The sequence below is a fragment of the Scylla paramamosain genome, chromosome 6 (assembly GCF_035594125.1).
Source record: "Scylla paramamosain isolate STU-SP2022 chromosome 6, ASM3559412v1, whole genome shotgun sequence".
In the NCBI taxonomy this organism is placed as follows: domain Eukaryota; kingdom Metazoa; phylum Arthropoda; class Malacostraca; order Decapoda; family Portunidae; genus Scylla; species Scylla paramamosain.
The window spans coordinates 28,844,497-28,863,239 of NC_087156.1; the positions used below are offsets into that span (position 1 = coordinate 28,844,497).

The following is an 18,743-nucleotide window of genomic DNA, read 5'->3' on the forward strand; positions in this document are numbered from 1 at the left end:
CTTTTCTTTCATTTCCACAGTTTTCTTCATTACTGTCACCTGCGGCGACCACACGTTGCTCACACTTTCATTACATCCCCCCTGTCAGTCAAGATCAAGGTCAAGATCTCGCAGGTAAGGTATTGCGTGACACCTGCTGGCCACTGCTTCTGCCTTCACGGCCCGCCACAGCCAAGAGGAGAGAGTAAAGCCATTATGAATGTGTACCAATCATTATACGGTCGTACTGACAATGTATGACGTCATAAAAGTCGTCCGAAAAGAGCAATGCACGAACACTAACAGTTGGATATATGACAAATAATTAAAAAAGAGGGAAACACCAAAAAAACAAAAGAAAAGCTCCTTATGAGAAGAACAAAAGAAAGACCGAAAAAAAAAATACTTATGGACGAAAAAAGAAAGGAAAATATGAAAGGGATAAAAGAAGAAAAAAACACCATGAAAAGGATAAAGATGAAAAACAAAACACCATGAGAGAAGGACAAAAAAACAGAAAATAAAAAGAACTATGACAAGGGACAAAAACAAAAACAAAAAAAAACATCATGAAAAGGACAAGGAGAGAAGAGAAGGAAAACATCTAGGAAAGGACGAAAAGAAAGGGAAAAAACACGCAAATAAAAACTAATCCAATGAGAGAGAGAGAGAGAGAGAGAGAGAGAGAGAGAGAGAGAGAGAGAGAGAGAGAGAGAGAGAGAGAGAGAGAGAATGATGGATGGATTAAAAAAGAAAAAAAAAAAAGGTGTCGCAACATCGCGTCCATATGGCGCGAAATAGAGAGCGCTTGATCCACTGACCCGACGGGCACCGAACCCTCTAGTGCGTGCCATCAAAGAAGGTGGCACCGCCGACCACACTTCATGCCCTTCCACTGCGACAAGGTGACTCCCCAAAGAGAGAGAGAGAAAGAGAGAGAGAGAGAGAGAGAGAGAGAGAGAGAGAGAGAGAGAGAGAGAGAGAGAGAGAGAGAGAAAATATGAAAATTCAACAGTAACAACGCCTTTAAATCTCATAAATCAGAGGAAACTCAGTTTGACACGACGCTATTTCCGGGACGCCCTTATACTAACATACTAACTCAAAAGCCTCCTCCTCCTCCTCCTCCTCCTGCTCGCTATTGTGTGGAAGGAAATAGGGATTTACAGGAGCGTCCGACAGACTTCCTGAACCGGAGTGTCAAAGGCGAGACGGCTTCAGGAGGGAAAGAAAGACACAGAAAGCTCGATGGTAACGGGAAGGGGGGAGTTGAAAGGAACACGACTAAAGAAAACGGAAGCAAAAATTGGAAGGGTTCACGTGAAGCCCGAAAGAAAAAAAAGGCTTCAGTTTTGTTATGTTGTGTTATGTTGTGTTGTGTTGTGCCGTTGCATGATCTGATGGAGCTTGGTGGAAAGAGGGGAGCTGCTTCACGTGTGTTGCAGAAGGAAACTGTAGTGAAGGGCAGATGAAAGAGCTTTAGTTATGTTGTGTAGTGTTGTCTTGTGTTGTGGTCTGGCATGGTGTGTTGTTGCGGGACTGTATCTGGTGGGGCTTGGTGGAGAGGAAGGGAACTGTTTCACTTCTGCTGCATGAGGAAACGACAAGTGGTAAAACCCAGATGAAAGGGAGCTTCAGTTCTGTTGGAACGGAAGTGCCAATGGCATCTCTACCACCACTACCAACACCACCCTGACGCATGCTTGGTTGTTTGCTTGTTGCTGACGAATCACTCTGCTGCTCCTTTCTTTCTCTAATTATCAGTCTGAAGTGACTGAAGTAAGCTACTTTACCTTCCTCTCTCTTTTTTTTTTTTTTTTTCGGTTGTGGTAGTTGTGCTTTGCGTTGTACTGATGTCTCACACAGATCTTCATTTATATGAGTAGACTTCGACTTCGATGAGTTGCGAAGTGATTGTTGACGATCAGCAAAACTCGTGAACCTGGCCACAACTGTGCGCGGACGAGTAGTTCCGGACGAGGTCTTAAAATCCTTCCCTATGAGCCCGCTTCAGTTGAACCGTACCAAGGTTCATCTTGTCACGAAACATTCGTTGAATAATTTCTTGCATCTCCTCCCATGATTCGTTTGGCTTCTCATTCAGGACGTCAAATCGAAGGTTGTTTCGTCTTGAATAATCTTGATAGTCCAGATGGTCATTTATTTTGTATATTTTGTCTTCCACTTCAGTTCTCTTGGTTAATTCCTTCTTCATATTTGATAGATCTTCCCTTAATGTTTTGTTCTCTGTCTTCAGAGTATCGACTTCTTTCTGCGTAAACTCAAGCGAGTAAACCAGTTCGTGATTACGTTGTTCCAGCTGCCTCATTTTGTTGTTTATGTCTGCCATCAGTATTTCAACAGTACCTCTGTATGCCTTTTGCTGGACGTCAATCATAATCTTGAGGTCTTCTGCAGAAACCATGCTTAGAACTTATAGTTTGCTAGTTCACTAGGCCACTCACAAGCAGGGACAGTAGCAGGGTCCGTACACCCACATGAAGGCAATTATTTTTCCCAGTGCTCAGAATGTTAACAAGGGACAGCTGTGGCAGCCACTCCATGCAAAGGTTCACACAGACAATGACGCGTTGCTTATACTGCACCAAACTATGAATCTTGTTTGTACTAATTCGTCAGTGTTTGCGAATTCTTTCTCTGCCATACATACTGTACTTCTTTTCCTATTTTCATTATTTTTATTGGTTTATTTTCTATTCGCATCAGCAAGCACGTAAACACTAAATTCTATACTTATGTACTTTGTTTTGTACTTTTTTATTCCTGTGTATGATTTACTGTACTAGATAAAAGCTACGAAGCAAAGTCGATGTATATCACTACAAAATACAAGTTGATATACATAATTGTTTTTTTTTTTTTTCATTTGGGAGGGGCACCAGCCAAGGGCAACAAAGTGATAAGAAAAAAAGTCCCAAAAAACTGGACGATCAATGAATAGATTAATAATATAGATGAAAGAATCCCAAAATAACAAAAATTCTGGTCGCTGAGGCAATGCGTTGTGTCCCTCTCCTGTAACACTGCACGTCAAAGCAAGGAAGGAAAACACGGGATCTGTCCCACGCGTGACCAACTTCTCAAGGGAGATAGATGCATGAAGGAACTAATTAACTCTCCCGATACGATGAAAGCGTGGGTAGTAAGCTGACTCTCCATCTTCTTTGGTACAGCAAGAGTGCCTGGACTGTGCTGACGCGGATAGGTTGGGTGGTGGTGGAAAAAGTGGTGGTGGAATGCAGTTATGTTCTGAATTCGAGAAATGTCACACTAATTTCCACTGTTGCAATCTCAAGTGATCTGTTGGCAGTCTACTTGTAAAATCTAACAGTTGGGTGATTTTCGTCTTCCATTAGAAAAGCTGAACACGATGGAAATGACAGTTAAGGGCTGCCTCTGGCTACTCACCTACTATAATTATATCCTTCATTTACTCTATTCTGACTTACATCTGGTCAAAACAACTGTACTTACAGAGAGGTCTTTTAGCCGAATCAGGTCGTTATGTAAGAAGAGTCGTTCGGTAATACGCATTCAAGCAGCTACTTATTGACTTTTCATGCATTTAACAAAGAAATAAGTTTGCTAACTGTAGTGGTTGCTGGGAAGCTCTAATAATTTGCTACATTCACCTCTTATAATGACAAAAGAGCTCAATAAATGCAAGGCAGGTTGTGAGTCTGTGTGTGTGTGTGTGTGTGTGTGTGTGTGTGTGTGTAAAAGGTATACACAAATTACGCGGTAAGAAAAAAATAACTAAAAAAAAAAACACGCTGGTGATACAAAGTTTCTCTTCAGCCACCACAGTTTAGTTAATTGTTGTGCTTATTACAGCCGCTCCAAATTACTGCCTCTTATGGTACGTGCGTAATTCCCGTGAGCCGAGACGAAAATAGTATCACGATGAGCAACAAAATTAGCCAACTTTTATTTTTTTTTTTTTAGAGTCTCCTCTGATAATTATGTTTTTTGGGAGCTACATACAGCTCTTCTCTCTCTCTCTCTCTCTCTCTCTCTCTCTCTCTCTCTCTCTCTCTCTCTCTCTCTCTCTCTCTCGCTCTCATCGTTTTTTGCTAATCACCTAACTAAAAAAAACCGTAAAAATCCATTTCATCTAAAGAAAACACGTACAATATATTCTATTCCCATTTTCACCTATGCATTTCACTTCCATTTCACTACGACTGTACACTACACCCTGCTCGCTGTCAACCTGCAGCAGGACTCAACACTTGCACCCCAAGAGCCGGTCTTGTGTAATGGGTAAGTGGCCGGCCGCACCTGGGCCCCAAGCCTGCAGGTGATGCCCGGGACACTGAGGACATGAGGGGAAACCTGCTTCTCATTATTATCCCCGACACAATCTCTCCTGCCTCACGTATAAACAGTTTCTCTCTCTCTCTCTCTCTCTCTCTCTCTCTCTCTCTCTCTCTCTCTCTCTCTCTCTCTCTCTCTCTCTCTCTCTCTCTCTCTCTCTCTCTCTCTCGTTCCTTCATTCACGTCCGTCTTGTATCATTACGTACATACATACATATATAACTTCTCTGCTGTCCTTCTACCAACTAAATTTCTTCCCTGTTCCTCTATTGGGGAAATTTCTTTTTCAGTGCATCATTGCAGCAACGCACTCCATTCGATAGCTATTAGAATGCACTTACATAGCAAAAGGCAAGGGAGATAGCCGTGTATGTAGATTGACCTAACATTCTAGCGACTCGGCAACACGCTCTGCACACCACCCTGATATCACCATCCACACACACCATCACACCACCCTCCTTCCTCAAAGACTAAACGGAGCAAAACAGTCACATTCTTTACCTCCGCCTAAAACAGCATCTCGATCATACAGTCTAGACAAAAACGTTGGAAATACGCCGGAATACTAACAAATGGCTGCTTTTCTTTTTTTTTTTTTTTTTCTTTCTCCCTCTTTTTTGTGGTGAAAAGTTCCCAGTGGATTAGTTCTTAATCATGTCTTTTTCGATAATTCAGTCTCTAGAAAAGCGTTGAAAAAGTGACGAAATCCTAATGAATGGGAGTTTTCTTCTCTTCTTAACAATGGAAACTTTCCTATCGATCAATACTTATATCCTTAATTATGTCTTCTTCGATCATTCAGTCTCTAGAAAATCGTTGAAAAAATGACGGAATACTAACAAATGGAGGCTTTTTTCTCCTCTTCTTGCAATGAAACTTCCCTATCGATCAGTATTTGTATCCTTAATCATTTATCTTCTTTCGCCGCATTCCGAGTGTCGGGAATTGGTGTCATATACAAGACGCTCCCTTTATTCCTGTCAGTTGCATTTCTCTACCACCCTTCGCTGTCCACAATGTTCTGTGTATCAACGCACGGAATTTCAGTACAAAGCCCGCATTCTCAAACGGTTCAGCATCTTATTTCCACTATTACAGACTCTAGTGGAAGTTATCAATGCTCAAAGATGTTTCCGTGATTCCATTCATAGTTTTACAAAGATTCGGCACTAATACGTGACAAAATACGCTTGAGAACTGCACTAGTAAGCTATGTGGCCTTTGAAAATAATTATTTATGGAAAAATGCGTTTTAATATGCGGGCCCATGTTATTAAGTGAAATTAGGTTAGTTTAACTTAGGTTAGGTTAGATTAGGTTACGTTTAGTTAGGTTAAGTCAGGTTACACAAGGTCAAGTTAGATTAGGCTGTCACGTTACATAAGGTTAGGTTAGGTTAGGTTAGGTCATGTCAGGTTAAGTTAGATTAGGTTTGGTTAGGTTAAATCAGGTTACATAAAGTTAAGTTAGCTACACACACTCCCTTCCTTTCCCACTTCCACCATACGAGCACAGGGCAAAGCAGGGACATGGCGAAAGAGAAGAAGAACAAGCAGTGCCAAGGGAACGGCATCAGAAAGAAGCGGGGAGCCTTTCTGTCCCCTCCTCTTCTCCACTCCCTCTGGGCACCTCCCGCGGCCACGAAAAGGAGGGACGGAGGGAACTTTCCGCCTCACCCGCCGAAGTGAATGGAGAAGGAGGAGGAAGTGAAGAAAGAGAGAAGGAGAGAGGAAAGAAATGTGGTAAAGGAAAGGCTGAGGGATGACAGGGATGAATAAGGAGGGTGGTGTGGAGAGGAAGGTGCCGGAGGAGATGTGGCTGCTGGCGGAGGAGCGAGAGAGGGCCACTGGAGCCTCGGCTTTGTGAGATAGAGAGGCTTACGGAGAGAGGGAGAGAGAGAGAGAGAGAGAGAGAGAGAGAGAGAGAGAGAGAGAGAGAGAGAGAGAGAGAGATATTGGGTACATTTCAAGGACAGCAGTAAATGGACAACATAAAGAGAACCTTGACAGGATGAGACAGGAGATAGACAGACAAGACAGACAGGAGAGGACGAGGAGGAGGTAATAGTCACAGAGTACAGACATTGTAAGTCATATAACACTATACTCTAGCAACTAGCTACGTGAATGGTATAGGTTAGAGGGTAGAGGGTAAGAACTGATGTATACTAGGGTGAGGATGCAAGTCATTTTGGGTACAGAAGAGAGTTAGAAAAGAGTTGCATAGAAAACTAAACACATAATGACTTCTGAAATTTGTGCTGCCTCTTCCACCTGTCCCAGCCTAGTCACGGTCACTCGCGTATCTCACCGCCATGCTTCTCATTTCAAGAGGAGCACATAAGCGAGTAAGAAGCTGCGTGACAACATGGACTATCAATTCAGAGCGTAGTTATCACCAGGGTCCTAATGGGGTTTTGTTAATTTGTTTTAGTGTGTCCTACCGATACATATTCCTTGTTCTTGTTCTTCTTGTTCTTTTCTTTATTGTTCCTCTTTTTCTGACTATCATTATTATCATCATTATTATTATTATTATTATTACTATTATTATTATTATTATTATTATCATTATCATTATTCATCTCCTTTTCAATATTTATTAGATGGTACGTACAGTCACCGCAGCAGCCCCATAAGGACCAATAAATCTGCTGTGTTTGTTTTTCCTTGTGTTCCTTTGTATTTCTCGTTTTTCATATGAAACAAGGGAAACACTAAAGAAAACGATAAAAGAGGAGAGGCAAGAGGAGGAAAAAAAGAAAACAAGAATAAGGAAAGATTTTTTTCTTTTCACACATACATAGGTAAGAAAAACGAAAGATCAAACGAAATAAACGGAAATCTAAAGTAAACGATGAAAGAGGATGAGGAAGAGGAGGAGGAGAAGGAAGAAAGAGAAAAAGAGAAAGGAATAAAAACCAGGAAGGAGACTGAAGGATTGTGGGATAAAAGAAAAAGAAAAAAAACACCAAAGAAAAACGAAAAGAAGCAATCATTGAAGAATTGGGAGAAAAGAGAAAAAGAAAGAAAGAGAGAAAGAAAGACAAAAAAACGAAAGAAACAACCATCCACAAATGAACAGTATAAACAAAAATTAACAATCAATAAAAAAAAACAGAACAACAACAAAATAAACAAACACATCATTACATCACAAAATAAACAAACAAACACGCGAAAAAAAGCCACTCACGGAAAAGAAAAAAAAAACTAATTGGACAAAGAAAAAATCCATACACACCTCGAGGCGGAAAGAAATATATGAAATTGCAAAGGAGAACAGAGACGAAGGAGATAGTGTTTTACGTACAGATGAGGCAGGAGGGAGGGATAGAATGAGAGGGATCGAGCGCCCAATCCATCAGAACGAGGGTGAGAGGCTGTTGAAGGGAGAACACTGCCTGGGAGAGGGAATGAAAGAGGTGGGAGACAGAAGAAGAAAGAAAAGGAGAGAAATGGGGTGGGAGATGATGAAGAGTGCGAGAAAGAAAGATGATGTGTAAAGAGGAAGAAGAGTTACAGCGATAAGACGAGGAGGAGGAGGAGGAGGAGGAGGAGGAGGAGCAGAAAAGTGGTGGTGCTGGTGAGGAAGAGAGCAAGGTGAAATAAAGAAAAGAAAAATGCGAAAAAGAAGAAGAACAAAAAAGAAAAAGAAGACTACTATACAAGAAATTCGTAACCCAAATATGATTTATCTTAAAACTTACCCAAAAATAATTACACCAGTTTATTCATATGCATTTGTTTTAATCTATCAACTTATTCATATGCTAGTTCTACAATGAATTAGTTTTACAATGAATAAAAAAACACTGAATATTTCTCTCGTTCTCACCTCACTGCTCCTCCTCCCCCTCCTCCTCTTCCTCCTCCTCCTTCTCTTCTCGCTTCCTCTTCCATCTTACCCTTCGCAAACGCCACTCCTTCCCGGTTATCGTGTTATCTTTCCCTCTTCATTCTACTCTGTTTACCTTCCCTCCTTCACCGCCTCTCCATTTACCCTTCTCTGCCAATATCTGTCCTGTTTCTCCTCCTCCACCTCCTTCACTTCTTCCCCGCGTTTTTTCTTCATGTTTTTTCCTTCATTCTTTACCACACACACAAACGCACGCGCCATCTGCCACCATGTTTAGCATTTGCCTGCAGACTTTTACTGTTTCCGTCTGTCATTCTTAATATGGACTCTAAAAAATTGCTTAAACAGACATACAGAAACAGGAGTTAATAAGAGTTTTTTTTTTTTTTTTCTTATCTAGGCAATACAGCGACGTATGTAAGAAAGTGTAGAATAAAATTTCACATATAAAAAGTTTGGTATTTATTTATAGGGAATGTTGTCTAGCAGTGAAAGAGTTAAGTAATCTGATGTATTGACAGTTAACACCACATAACACAGCATGACATAACGTAGCACAAATTTTATACTGCAAACCTTAAAACAGGCCACAAACACCATATCCTATGCAAAAATGCGGAAAGTTATCTAAAAATGAAAAGGGTTAAATCTTCCGAAATGTTGGAAGTTCATACCACGTAGCATGACATAACACAGCATAACTCTTACACCACAGAACTATAAACAAGCCACGTACACCAAACACTACGTAAAAACAGAGAAACTTGTCTAGTAATGAAAGTGTTAAATCCTCTTATATGTTAGCAATAAACGCCACATAATAGCTTGACACTACAGAGCATAATTATATAACACAAAACTTAAAACAACTTTAAACAACACTCTAAAAATAGGAAAAGCTGTCTAGCAATGTAAGTCATCCGATATGCTGTGAGTTCACACCACAAAACACAGCATAACATGACACACCACAACTCATATCACAGAACTTCTCAGGCCACGAACACCACACTAAAAATAGCAGGCCATGAGCTTATAGGAGTGGTCTAACTTAAGGTAATATTAAATTTTCTGGGACACGGAGACTTTTCCTCGTTAGTGGTTAGTGGAGACAGCCAGTTTGGGGTTACTGAGGCAAACTATCAAAATTGGCAAACTTAGCCTTACTTCTTCCCTCATGCAGTTCCCACGCTTTTTATATACGTCAGTATATTTCATAATGTTTTATTATTTTTTTACGTGGCTATTTGGTGGAGGGCAGAGTGTTAGTAAGGAAGAGAGAGAGAGAGAGAGAGAGAGAGAGAGAGAGAGAGAGAGAGAGAGAGAGAGAGAGAGAAGTCTTGTTCATATCCTCGTCTGCTTACATAACACGTCTCTCTCTCTCTCTCTCTCTCTCTCTCTCTCTCTCTCTCTCTCTCTCTCTCTCTCTCTCTCTCTCTCACTGCCATTGTTTCCATCCTATTTTCCACCTTTCTTTCCCTCCCACCCAACGGATTACCCTTCCGTTACCCTTCCCTTCATTTCTTCCCTCCCTTTCTCCCACTTTCCCTCCCACCCTCCACCCTCCCTCAACTAACCCTCCCCCCCAACACAGCCCCATGGACGTGCGGGAATATTGACCCCATAAATATTATCAAAGGGAAAGTAAGAGTTATGGAGTGACATAAAGGAAAGGGAGACACATTGAGGTAAGGGCGCGACCAAGCATGAAAATTGAATGTCAAAAAGCTGTGTGTGCTGTACATTGTCAGATTACGGTGGTGGTGGTGGTGGTGGTGGTGGTGGTAGTAGTAGGAGGTGTTGATGATGATGATGATAATGTTGTTGTTGTTGTTGTTGTTGTTGTTGTTGTTGTTGTTGTTGTTGTTGTTGTTGTTGTTGTTGTTGTTGTTGTTGTTGTTGTTGTTGTTGTTGTTGTTGTTGTTGTTGTTGTTGTTGTTGTTGTTGTTGTTGTTGTTGTTGTTGTTGTTGTTGTTGTTGTTGTTGTTGTTGTTGTTGTTGTTGTTGTTGTTGTTGTTGTTGTTGTTGTTGTTGTTGTTGTTGTTGTTGTTGTTGTTGTTGTTGTTGTTGTTGTTGTTGTTGTTGTTGTTGTTGTTGATGATGATGATGATGATGATGATGATGATGATGATGATGATGATGATGATGATGATGATGATGATGATGATGATGATGATGATGATGATGATGATGATGATGTAGTAGTAGTAGTAGTAGTAGTAGTAGGAGGAGGAGGAGGAGGAGGAGGAGTTGTTGTTGTTGTTGTGGTAGTAGTAGTAGTAGTAGTAGTAGTAGTAGTAGTAGTAGTAGTAGTAGTAGTAGTAGTAGTAGTCGTAGTAGTAGTAGTAGTAGTAATAGTCGTAGTAGTTGCAGTAGTCGTAGTAGTACGTAGTAGTAGTAGTAGTAGTAGTAGTAGTAGTAGTAGTAGAAATAGCAAGAAGAAAAGGAGTAGAAAGCAGAGCTAGAAGGAGAACGAGAGAATTATGAAAACAACAACAACAACAACAACAACAGGAACCTAACAGCCTGATAATACAGTGTAGCTACAAATCCACAACAACAACCACACCACCACAGACCAAATATTACTACTCGCACATGAAGAAGAAAATGGATATATACGTAAAACAGTAAAGACATCTTACTCGCCCACTTCTGGTTCCGGCACACACACACACACACACACATACACACACATTTGGTGGGGAGGAAAAAGAGAAAACGGAGAAAAGAGAAAAACATGCCTGTGTATCTGCGGGAAAGAAAACGTAATTGCAGGAAAGAATCACTAAGGAATTTTTCACCATACAGACTGACAAAGAGGAGAAATGTTACAGTATACGCATAATATTGAAGAAAAAACAAAATAGCGTCTTCATGCGAGGACTAGGTTAGGTTAGGTTACGTTAGGTGAGGGGTTAAGTAAGATTTAGATTAATTCAGTTCATTAATTTCATTGCTAATCCTTCCATTGCGTAGATCATGATATAAAACACTTCATATTATTTCCCAAAAGTTATTGGTATCAATTTTAATTCTTACTAATTGCGTTATAACTATTATCATACCAGCAAAGAATAATGGAGCGTCTGGGAAAGTAAGGATCATGTGAGAAGCGCTGGAATTACGTTTGTGATGAAATATAGGGTCTTATGGTGCACCGTCGCCCCGAGATGCCCAGCCAAGTGGCTTTAAAATGAAATTATCGTCTTCGTACTCACTTGTTCACGTAGAGGAGGAAGAGGAGGAAGAGGAGGAGCAGGGAGAGGATATAGTGACGAAAAGTCTGATTATTTCCTCCATCCTCAATAAAATCAAAACACGACCACCACCACCACCAACACCTCGACCACCATCACCACCACCACCACCACCACGTTCATAGCTCCAGTCTGAACACAGATAAAACTCAGGAACAAAAGAAAACGAGGAGACAACAAAAGGCCAGTTGAGTGACACAGGGCACCATCTTATGACTTTTAAACATATCATTTGTCATCTTGCAGAAATTTATCCAACCTTTTCATTGAAACACTCTAATATTCGTGCATTTAATTTCTAAAGATATAAGGAATGCATAATTAATCTTGAAATAAAGATAAGGAATATAGAATAATGTAACATCATCGCTCCTACCACCCATCGGCACTCATCCTTTCATCCTTCAATAATCCTATTTCATTTCCGACTCAGCCTTGGCATTAATAATACAGATAATGATAATATTAGCAAAAGTGGAGCGAGCTGAGCGGCGGACAAAGTTTAACTCACGAGCTTCCGTATTCATTGAAGCATCGACTTAGAAAGATTAATTCATAAAACAATCATCGGGCTTTGGGATGTTGCAGGCATGGCACAAATGACTTATATGGAATTACCGAATCGTGAGTGTGCGTGTGTGTGTTTGTGTGTGTGTGTGTGTGTGTGTGTGTTACCTCAATGTTTCAGGGGGAAAAAATTGTTGAATAAGCCGAAGAGTGATGAGGAAGAATGATGAATAGCCTGGAAAATTACAAAAATCCGAGATGAAACACACACACGCGCACACACACACACACACACACACACACAAAGAAGTGACAACAAAAACAACCAATACGGCAACAACAACAACAACTACAACAACAACTACTACTACTACTACTACTACTACTACTACTACTACTACGGTTACCACTACCACTACAACAATAACAACCACTACAACCACTTCAAACAAAAGTACTTCTAACTCACTCATTTACTACCCTGTAATATTACCCCTCTTACTTTCCAATCAAAACAACGACAGCACGCAAAACACCACACGAAAGACACCACAGAGGAAGGAACACTCACTCCACCAAGCGTCCTGGTTCACGCTTGAGTGGGGGCGGGTTAGAGGGAGAGCAGGGTACGAGACAAGGAGGAGCATCAGAGAGCAGAGCGAGATAAGATCGAACGAGCATTTGCCGCTGATGCGCTCAATATTTACACTAATTAATAAAGCAAACACATTCAAGAGAAAAAAGGTTGAAGTGTGGACGGAGGGAGGAGGAGGAGAAGGAACAGGTGATGGAAGAGGGAAATGAAGAAGATGAAGACGAGGAAAAGGGCAAGGAGAGGGACGATGAGGGAGGGAAGAGTAAAGGGAAGGGGACAAGGAAAGTAAAGAGGAAGATGGCAACAAGAACAATGAAGAAAACGAGGAGGTAAGCGAGGAGGGAAATTAGAGAAAAGAATGAATATCCTGATGACACTGTGCAAGGAGGAGAAGGAGGAGGAGGAGGAGAAGGAGGAGGAGGAGAAGGAGCAGGAGAAGGGTAAACAGAGGGAGAACAGAGAAGGATAAAAGAAAGATCAAATAATTCCAGGAAGAGAGAAAAAGCGATTCGAGTGTGCAAGGTTGAGCAGACAAAACCAAACTTAACCTGTCTATCTATCCATCTATCTATCTATCTATCTATCTGTATATCTCCAGCAGTCTGTCCTCCCATACCATTGGAATTGCCTACCAGTACATCTACCAGACCCGTGAACACACTTTCAGTCATCTCACCTTATGTAATTCTTTCCATTGTTTTAAGCCTCCTTTCCTGCGTCACACTGCCATCGAATCAAGCACACTGCGCTGTATTCCTTCACTGAACCTCCCCACGACAAAGCAGGTTTCAAGACGCTTCACTATGTACTTTTGCACTTGCTCTCTGACTGTCTTGTTAAGGGGTTGGCATCTTCAGCTTGCCTTTTATTCACTACTATTTCCCTTGACCAGACCCCTCTTACACAACAGATATATAAATAGATAAATAAGTTAATAAATAGATAGATAAATAAGGAGGAGCCAGCAAACGACCCAAGGAACATGAAAATAATCCTAACACCTATTACTACTTTAACTACTATACGAAACAATTAATAGCACCAGAAGTAATGCATGAAATCTTTATAAGCATGTACAAGAGAGAAGTGTATTAAAAAGAATCGATTTTGCAACTTCTATCCAGTTTAGAGATTGAAGATGGCTCTAGAACAAGTAAAGATGTCTCAGAGATATTAGTGATTAAGGAAAAATGGGCCAAATAGCAGTTAAGGAGATAATTACTCCATTATAACCACCATTACTACAACTACTACTACAACTGTTACAGCCGCCTGGAGCAAGAGGAAGGCGAACCAGCGAACGACACGAGGAACGAAAAAAAAAATAAAAGTATCCCAACAACTGTTACTCCTCCAATTTTACACCATTACAGCCACCGGCACTACCACCATCACTACAACTACCACTACAACTATTACAGCCGCCAGCAACACGAGCAAGGCAACGGTACGATTACTTATAATGAAGGGGCAGTGAAGGTAAACGAGCACATCACATCAAGTTGCATAATTGCCTCGTAAAGTAAGTAATTAAGGTGATTAACGATATATTACCTGCATTAACTCCCGGCTCAAGCAAAAAAAAAAAAAAAAAAAAAAGAGAAAAAAAGGTGGAATAATAATAAAAATCAATTGTACCTCACTGTACCTCAGATACTCATGTAATAAGGTGTATGATGTATTATTTTATTCATGAACTCATTATTCGCTTTCCACTATATTCATTCATTATTCTGTTGATTTTATTCGTCCACTTCTAGCTCGCTAAGCATTGCAATTACTCATTATCTTATTGAATCATCTATTTCATTCATGATTCACTATTCGTTGCATTAATTCACTATTTAACTCAGTTTATTCCTTTGACTTATTACTCGCCTTTATCCAGTTAACTTATTTCACTCACAATTCACTACTTTATTATGTTCATTCAGTCTCTCATTACGTTCATTATATTTATTCATTAGTTTCATTACTTACTATACATTTATACACCTCATGCATTTCACCCACAGTTCACTATGCATATTATATTCTTTCACTAATTTATTATTTTAATTCATTCACTCATTAACCACCAGGCATTATATTTATTCATTAGTTTATTCAGTCATTTACGAACCACTCATTCAACATACTTCACTGCTCATACTCAGCTGTCTGCCTCGTGGTTATTTTGCAGCAGTAACAACATTAACACTGACAGGAGCACAACATTACTACTCGTATTTCGACCCTCATGTTGTAAACCAGCATTTCATCTCATCGTGCTGTCCGTTTTCTGTGATTCGGAGTAAGGGGAACCTCTTCTATATCAAACATCTCCACCTCTACCTCATCCGTGTAAAAGGAAGAGGAGAAAGAGAAGGAGGTAAAATCTTGTAGTTTTTATAAGTAAAGAGATACTGGTCTGATTTCTTTGTCCTTCATTCCTCCTTCTCCATTCCTCCTCCTCCTCCTCGTCCTCTTCTGTAGAACAATATATATATATATATATATATATATATATATATATATATATATATATATATATATATATATATATATATATATATATATATATATATATATATATATATATATATATATATATATATATATACTCCTCCTCCTCTTCTGTAGAACAATATATATATATATATATATATATATATATATATATATATATATATATATATATATATATATATATATATATATATATATATATATATATATATACAAAACGCAACACAGAGGGAGAGGCTGCAAAGAGTGCCGAAGCGCGTGGCCAGGATCATGCTTGGTCTTTTATATGCCTGCTACACGCCAACCATCACCATTTTCGACCTCACCCTCTGTCAGCTGTCTACGAACAATAACTCCTGCAATTAACAAACGAATGTTAAACAACAATTCAACTAAAAGAGTAGGCTTAAAATAAACCATTAATTATTAATTGTTATTATTATTACTATTACACACACTCACAGTAGTAGACGTAAATGCAGTAGTGGTAATAGTAGTAGTAGTAGTAGTAGTAGTAGTAGTAGTAGTAGTAGTAATCTGTTTCTACCTTACGCTGACGATCCGGCACACACACAGCAGTAGCAGCAGCAGCAGAAGCAGTAATAGTAGCAGTAGTAGTAGTAGTAGTACTAGTAGTAGTTGTAATAGTAGTAATAGTAGACTATCTATTCATATATCTCTCAGGCTGGAAAGTCCACACAGGGCGGCCCAGAAGACACACTCACACACACACACACACACTCACACACACACACTCACACACACATACACACGCATCGTTCACAATCTTAATGATAATGATAATAATGCTGCTACAACTATTACTACTCCTGTTACTAAACTCCCCTACACACACATCCATTCTTCATTCCTTCCTCCTACTACTATAATCTACTAATTTCAGTCTGGAAATACCTGGAAAACATTGGAAACTGACGTAAATATAGACGAAGACACTGGGAGGGAGCAGGGAAGGTCTTGGTCTGGGTCCTGATGATTCCATGGTGATCGCTCTGAGCGGTGCTTATAGCCTTTAATTTATTTAAGCCTTATTTGTACCATTTCTAGGGTTATTTATCTTTTTGGTGGTTAATTCTAGTTTTCCTTCCCCTAAGAGTCTGGAAACAGCCGGAAGTTTCTTCCCCCCCTTCTCTCTCTCTCTCTCTCTCTCTCTCTCTCTCTCTCTCTCTCTCTCTCTCTCTCTCTCTCTCTCTCTCTCTCTCTCTCTCTCTCTCTCTCTCTACTTTCCATATAAATTTAGAAAACGCAATTTACTCATCGTATGAAGAAAAAAATATTTAAATCCAACAACGGACTTACCTTAAATTTCAAATTACGAATCATTAGACTAGTTTTAACTGGATATTATTGCTTGGCATATGTTTCCTATATTTTTTAAGTCTTAAAATAAATACCAGAACAATCCTAGGCGAGCTAATAAGAAAAAATAAAATAAAATTTATAAAAATGACGAAAAATGTTTTTTTCGAGAAACAAAAACAAACCTACACTTGATTTTATTATGTATCATAACTTATTATAGTTTTCTATTAATAAATTGAATATCAAAACAATGCCTACTAAATAAAATAAAAAATTATAATAATAATAGGGCACCGAATTTTTTTTTTTTTTTTTCATCCTCTTTTCCGTACCTTCTCCTCTTCCTCCTTCCTTCCCTTTAGACTCATCCTCTCCCCTCCACCTTCTCCTACTCCTCCTCCTCCTCCTGTTACACACCTAGAAAACACCTGGAAAAACCCTGGAAATTACTCTAAATACTGACGAGGAGAGACGTGAAATTGTTACTTTAGCATCTGCGGGCAGGGACGGGTCGGCGAGGTGGAACAGGGTGCCAAGGTTACCGTGGCCTGGTCTGCTGTTTTGGTGTGTGGTGGTGTGGTGTTGAGGTGTTGTGGTGATAAGAATGCACTCCCACTCTCACTTTTACAGTCACTGCAGCGTGATTATAATGTAGATTGACTGTACAAAACCATTAAGACCATTACACTAAATGTTTGAGGGGCAGTGTCCTGTCGTCGTGTGTGTGTGTGTGTGTGTGTGTGTGAGGCAAAAAAAACAGAACTGCTAGTTGGGTGTGTGATTGCTCTATGGTCATAGTTAAACGTCACATCGACGTCACGAATGGATGAGTGGGTGGAATATCTTTATGCCTTCGTCAAAATATGAAAAATAACTTTATTGAGAAGCTACACACTACTACTCTGTTTTTCTCGTTATCAGTGGTGAGTCTCGATGGAGTAGAGAAACAGCCTGACGGTCCAGCTTTGTGAGGTGTGTATTACAGCGGGGCACAGACCAGTCTGGACAAGCTACTTCTTACGAGCTACTACCATACGAGACTTATATCATCATACTTCAAGGAGGAATAAGATCACAGCCCTCGCACCCATATTCAGGCGAAAACAGGCCGTATGACAAGAGTTTATAGGATCTTTCCTGACGCCATGCCTCCTCTTGCCTTATACCGCAGGACATGTAAATGGACTTAATACCTGTCATCAAAGCTTTTCGAATGAAATAGAAACCCTCGCGATGATGCTAGAAGAATAACAAATACATTACTGCATGTTTTCAAACATAACTTTTTTTTTTATCCATATGGGGTGGGCACTCCCTTAAGAGAATATCAGAGTTAGAGAGCAGAAAAAAATCACGAATGTGACTCACCCACCCACCCACTAACTTCCTTGTAAGTATAGTTAGATATGAAATGAGATGTAAACTTTCCGGAAAAAAAAATCAGAAAAATATAACATGATGTGCACTTCAGAAGCAGGAATTAATGAAATCTTACACAAGTTAGCGGACCTCTTGCAGACTCCATGGTCTTCGCTGAGAGCTGGAGTTATTCTTTGCTCATGACTGGACACACTCCGTGTTATTTCCATAATCATAAGAGAAGACGGAGTAAATAGGTAATTATATGTGTGAGATGGGTTGTTGTTTGATAAATTTATTGCGCACAAGGCAGGCGTCAGACTATACATACGATCAAAAAACAGAAGTTTACTGAAAAACAATAGTAGAACAATAAGAACAATAATAACAAGAACAAGAACAAGAACAATAACAAGAATAATAACAATAACCAAAACAAGTGTAGTTAGAACAGTAACGACAGAAAAAATAAATAAATAAAATAAATAAAATAAATAAATAAATAAATAAATAAATAAATAAATAAATAAAATAATAAATAGATAATAATAATAATAATAATAATAATAATAATAATAATAATAATAATAATAATAATAATATGGAAAAACAATAAAAAAAGAAAATTATATAAAGAAATAAATATAATAAACAAGGAAATAAAACAAAGAAATAGAGAAATAGAGAAAACAAAAAATAAATAAACATAATAGAACAAAATAAGAATTAATAAAAAATAAACACCAAAATAAAAGATTAGTACAACAGTGAAAAACTAGGAATGCTAAACGTAAACGGTGACATAAATAGTTGAGGGCTGGTAAAATGAAAGACACTGATTGGTAACAGCCGCCAAACTGTGGGTGTTGGGCTAACATGAGGTCTAGATGGTCGCCTTGCAGCAGGTGTTGGCACACGGCGAGGAGAGGCTGTTCGCGCGGGAGCAGGTCTCCCACAGCAAGACAGTCCAGGCAGTAGTGGCGCAAGTGATTCGAGTTGGGAGAATGGCACAG

General features: G+C 39.4%; 1 long non-coding RNA gene across 1 annotated transcript in view; it reads right to left on the bottom strand.

Moving 5' to 3' along the window:
- The window catches only part of LOC135101131 (uncharacterized), an 89,611-nt gene extending 76,323 nt beyond the window's left edge, over nucleotides 1-13,288 (bottom strand). Inside the window, exon 1 of the long non-coding RNA XR_010269049.1 lies at nucleotides 13,217-13,288. This is a non-coding gene — a long non-coding RNA (uncharacterized LOC135101131). The remainder of the gene's footprint in view (nucleotides 1-13,216) is intronic.
- Between the last annotated feature and the right edge of the window lie 5,455 nt (nucleotides 13,289-18,743).